The sequence below is a fragment of the Phacochoerus africanus genome, chromosome 4 (assembly GCF_016906955.1).
Source record: "Phacochoerus africanus isolate WHEZ1 chromosome 4, ROS_Pafr_v1, whole genome shotgun sequence".
NCBI classification, from domain to species: Eukaryota; Metazoa; Chordata; class Mammalia; order Artiodactyla; family Suidae; genus Phacochoerus; species Phacochoerus africanus.
In genome coordinates, this window is record NC_062547.1 from 43,525,287 (window position 1) to 43,531,286 (window position 6,000).

Here is a 6,000-nt window from a genome sequence, read left to right on the forward strand (position 1 = left end):
TCAGGAGTTCCCGTCGTGGTGCAGTGGAAACGAATCCAACTAGGAACCATGAGGATGCTCCATCCCCGGCCTCGCTCAGTGGGGTAAGGATCCGGCGTTGTCATGAGCTGTGGTTGTAGGTTGCAGACGCAGCTTGGATTCTGCGTTGCTGGGGCTCTGGCGTAGCCCAGCACTGTAGCTCTGATTAGACCCTCAGCCTGGGAATCTCCATATGCCACAGGTACAGCCCTAAAAAGACAAAAAGACCAACAAAACAAAACAAACAAACAAAATGAATTCACAAAGATTCAAAGGGTGTGATTGCTTTTTGTAAACTGTAAAGTCCTACACTATTTAAGCAAATCACCTCGGAGCACTAACTACCTCTGACTCAGGATCAGAGAATTATAGATCACAAGCCCCTTTTGCCTCCACAATCTCACTGGAGCCTTAGACCAACCTTGTCCTGCAGGAATTTGCCTCAGTTTCCTCTTGTAAAATGGAGACGAAGTCCTCTGCCCAAGGTCACATGGCCAATATGAGGCCACAGAGACTGAACACTAGATTTTATTTTGTTTAGTAGCTGCTATTGTGCTTTTATTTTTTTTAATTATTTTTTCAATGATTTTAATTTTTTCCACTATAGTTGGCTTACAGTGTTCTGTGTACTGTAGAGCAAAGTGATGGACCCTAGCTTTTAGAAACAGAAAGGCTTATTTCTGTTTTTTTCAAAGCAGGCTTGGGTGTGACAGTCAGCATGCTGAAGGATTACTGTCTGACCAGGACAGTCTCTGACCTTTGAAAGCAAGATAATGAATGGGCGGGGCTGTAAGGGAAGTCGAGGTCCTTTGGGTGGGGGCAATGACCGGTGCCATGCATGGCAGGAGGGTCACTGAGGAAGCTGAACTGGGGCTTGGGGGAGTGGTCAGTGAGCCATTCAGATGATGAGATTCAGGTCCCCCCAGTGGCAGGGGAAGATCCTGGGCTGGGGAGTCTGCAGATAGCACAGGATGGAACCCAGGCTGCCAGGGCCTGAGCCTGTTTTCTCCGTCTCTGCAGTGCCCGTAGGGGTGCTGTGTGAGCTTTGACAAGTCTCAATGCCTGGCTGATCCTTACTGGAAAAGGAGGTTGGCCTAGGTAGGCTCCAAGCCCCCTGGGAATGTCATGCTAAGTTCTGGAAGCAGGTGAAAATATTCAAGTGGAGAAGGCCCTGGGGCGGGGAGAATGTGTTTCCAGCCCTGACTGATTCACCTTTTCTGACATTGTGACAGATTCCTTTCTGGCCTTGCACTTGCCCAAAGGTTGGAAGATCAGGTGTATCTGTGAGTCACTTCCTGGGCTCTGCCCAACCTGCCCATTTCTTCATTCAGTAACAATCTCTAAACATTTACAATGGCCCTGGCCCCTCTCCTTTCCTTTCTCATCCATCCATCCATCCATCCATCCATCCAGTCAACAAATATTTATCGAACAGTGTGTCAGCTGCTATTTTAGGCTTTGGGATACAACAGTGAGCAAAACTAGACATGGTTCCGACCTTCATGGAGCCTACAGGGTTTTGGAGGTCAGAGATACTAATCAAATAATCACCAGAAAATGCAGATGCCAGCTCTAACAAGTGCTACAAAGGAAAGGGCCTGGCAAGTCTCGCCATGGCGGCCAGAGAAGTTTCCCCAATTTATTCCAGGCACAGGAAATCGCCTGTACATAGGGCTGAAGGCAGAGGGAGCCCAATGAGTGGAGGAGGGAGACAGAGACCAGACCCACAGGCTTGTAGGCCTTTGAAAGAAACTGTCTTCTCTTTATTTTTTTAAGGCCACACCCAAGGCATATGGAAGTTCCCAGGCTAGGGGTCCAATTGGAGCTACAGCTGCAGACCTACACCAAAACCAGAGCCACACAGGATCCGAGCCATGTCTGTGACCCACACCACAAGCTCACGGCAATGCCAGATCCTTAACCCCCTGAGCGAGGCCAGGGATCGAACCCACGTCCTCATGAGTCCAGTCAGGTTCATTTCCACTGAGCCACGATGGGAACTCCCTGTCTTCTCTTTAGAGCAGCAGGGGTAAAGGGTTTTAATCAGGGGGAGTGACGTGGATGGAAGAGGAACTGGACCTAGTGAATTTGGGAACCAGAGAGGAGGCCAGAGTCCAAGGGAGAGAGGACTATGGCCTGGACTAGAGTCAGGGTATAGATGGAGAAGTTAGAGAAATATCTAGACAGTAAGTCTGTCAAGACTGGGAATTGGGTTGGATATGCGGAGTGAAAGAGAGAGAGAGGTATGAAAGGCTGGGCAGAAAGGAGGGGTGGCGGTCTGTTCAGGAAGATGGGGAGCTCCGAGGAGGGGCAGGCATGGGCACCACACTGTGAGTTCAGTTTTGGGGCCTGACTTTGAACTGTTTTCAAGATATCCAAGTAGGTCAAATAATAGTAAGTAACACTTATTGAGCACTTAACGGCGTGTAAGGAGTATTGCACTAAGGGCATTATAAGTATTATCTCATTTAGTCCTGATGTCACTCTATGAGCAGAGTGTCAGCATCTCCACTTTGCCGGACACACTGAGGCACAGAAAAGGAAAGTAGGCAGGAAGCTGGACAGACATACTGGTCTGGAGCTCAGAAGAAAGTTCTGGGCCAGAGACGTAATGTCTTCAGGGAGGAGTAGAAACTGAAGCCACGGTTGGGTGAAACTGCCCAAAGAGAGACAAGTTCAGCTTCTCTTCCATCCAACCTCCATCCTACCTCTCACTGGGCTCTGCTAAGACCTGCTGTCCCACACTGGGCAGTAAATGGGGTGTCTCGATACGTCCTGGGTGTGGGAGGTTGTCTATTTGAAACTGTTTATTCTTGGAGTTACCTGGTGGCTCAGTGGGTTAAGGACCTGGTGTTGTCACAGCTGTGGCTCTGGTTACTGCTGTGGCACGGTTTTGATACCTGGCCCTGGAACTTCCCCACCCTGTGGGTATGGCCAAAAAAGCCCCAAACAAAACCCATTCATTCTTTACTTAAGAGGTGGGATCTAATCATTCTCCCCATCAGTCTGCTAGTCCTGTGACTTTCTTGTGAATAACAGAAATCAGGAGTTCCTGTCATGGCACAGTGGAAACAAATCCAACTAGGAACCATGAGGTTGAGGGTTCGATCCCTGGCCTCACTCAGTGGGTTAAGGATTCAGCGTTGCTGTGAGCTGTGGTGTGGGTTGCAAACCTGGCTCAGATCCTGCATTGCTATGGCTGTGGCATAGGCTGGCAGCTACAGGTCTGATTAGACCCCTAGCCTGGGAACCCCCATATGCTGCCTGTGTGGCCCTAAAAAGCAAAAAAAAGAAAGAAAAAAAGAAATCAAAAGTGACACTTCAGAACTTCTGAAGCTAGGGCAGAAAAGACTTTGCTACTTGGGACACTCATGATTGGGGCAGGAAAACTGACCCTGAGGCATCCAAGCTGCAAGAGAGCCAAGGCCACACACAGAGGCCATGCGCAGATGCTCCAGAAAACGGCCCCAGTCAAGGCCCAGGCAACAACCAGTACTAACCCCTGGGCTTATGGGTAAGGAAATCTCCCCATGATCCCTGTCCCAAGCCCTTGAGTGTCCCCCCCACCCCGCCACTCTCCACTGCAGTCACCTTCTTAGCCGAGGCCCCAAGCCTGCCACCCTATCTGAACTGTGACCTACAGAATCCTTGAGGACAATACAATGATTGTTTTAAGGCATTAAATCCTGGGATAAGCAAAAATTACAAGAACACTTTGGAGTTACTGTCATGGTTCAGTGGTTAAGGAGCCTGACTAGTATCCATGAGGATGTGGGTTTGACCCCTGGCCTTGCTCAGCGGGTCGGGGGTCCTGCGTTGCCGTGACCTGTGGTGTAGGTCACAGATACAGCTCAGCTCTGGTGTTGCTGTGGCTGTGGTGTAGACCAGCAGCTACAGCTTCAACTCGACCCCTAGCTTGCGAACCTCCATATGCCGAGGGTGGGTCCCTAAAAATACAAAATAAATAAATAAATAATAGGCACATTTTACTGAGGACGGGGAGACTAAGTCTCTATAGCTTCATGGCTGTTAGAGGGACAGGGCAGAGGCTTCCTGGCTCTTCTCCACTTGCCGTGACTGTGAGTTCTCACCTCATCTCACACTGAACTGGAGTCACGTGTGGATGGGTCTGTCTGCCCCACCAGACTAGCTCGGAGCCCCCCCACCCCTCCTTGGGGAGGATGGCAGAAGCTTCCCAGTTACTCGAGTCCTGGGTGCCCAGCACAGAGCCTGACGTGAAGCGAACCAGTAAGGGCTGGCAGGGTATGTGCAGCCCACAATTGGTCTGATATTTGTTTCACCAGGAGGGAGGATCTCCAACTTCTTCCAAGGACACGGGGTGCTGGACAGAAGCTCTTGCTGGCTGCTTCACACAGAGCCATAGGATTAGGCTAAAAGCCATTTTTCTGAAAGCACTCTTGAGAATACACCCTTTTGACTGAAACAATGATTTCATTGAAAATGAATATTCCCCAGTGGCTGGGTTTTTTTCCCTATAGTATTGGCTCTTTTCATACTTCCTAAGACAATTTTCAACTCTTTAATTGTTTTTAAGCATTTGTGTCCATTTTCAGAACTTTTGAGGGTTTCTTACCCAATTATTTATAATTTGTTTTTGCCTGCTTTACCACTTTTCATTGTATGAAATAGCTGGATGTTATAACAGCCTGAAGGTCTCACCGATAAAGGCACTGCTTGGGACAACAGACTCAGGAGGTCATGGAGGAGGAAAGCCAGAGGAGCACCTTGTACTGGGGTGTGCACTTTGTAAATGGCAAAACTGAGGCTCCGGGAAGGAAGGGCTTTCCAGGATCACACGGTGAGGGAACAGTGAGGACTAGCCTTTCCCCTCAGTTCCTGTTCCAGGTGTGAACAGAAATGGCTTCTAGGTGGGATTATGGGAGTTAAATCTCTCTGTTGCAAGTCTCTATTTTCTGATGTTTATGGAACAGTATGAATTGCTTTTGGCACAAGATAAAAAACAAACAGTAAAAGAAAAAAATGAGTTTTATTAAAGGTACTTCACCTGCAGCTCTCCCACCCCCCAAAACACACACACACACACACACACACACACACACACACACGCATACGCACACGCACAGTACTACTGCCCTCCCATACAGCATTGCCTCTCCAAAGACAGTGGCCTTTAGGGAAACTGTGGTTCAGTCTTAGGGTCACACAGATCCCAGCTCTGAGCCAGAGGATTCAGGGAAAACCAGTATATTCTGGGTGCACAGATTCCTGGGGTCCACCCACCCAAGAGGGAGCAGATGTCACATGGGGAGAGGCAGGTCCTAGAGATTTAGAGATACTGTGAGCCCCAGGGAGCCCCACCAGGGGGCAGCAGGAAGCTGGTCCCTAGGCTCCTATGAGTCCCTTTATGGAGAATGTCACTGGGGGTCTGATGGCTCCAAGGAGAATTTAGGTCAGGTTCTGAAGGAGGAGAGAAGGCAAGCTACTTTAGATTTGTGGGGAAGCAGGAAGGAAGAGGTCAAAATTACCAGAGGTGAGGATGGGGACTAGAGGCTCCTGCAGGCTGGGAGGGGCTATGTCTGTTTCATGCAAGTAGCTATACTATATATACTATACTCTTAGAACCCTTCCTGGCACATCACATGCATTAAGTTAATATATTGATCAAATGCACAAATGGAGATACTGTTGGGTGGGACAAGGGAGGGAAGGAAAGGAATGGCAAATTTTTGAGGGGAAGAGACGAAGGAAAGGGGCTTTTACTTATTGAGCAGCTACTATTTGTTGGACAATATGCTAATAATAAGCTCTTTAAATTCATGATATCTCTTTTCAGGCTAGTTTTTAAATTGGAAAATAATGCATTTGAATGAAAAATATGAAACAAAACAAAAATTTAAACATAAGTCTCACTTTCATACCAGACCTATAAACCTTCTTCTCAGAGGCTAACAATGTTTTTTGCATATCTTTGCAGAAATATTATATGCATATCTCTTAAGG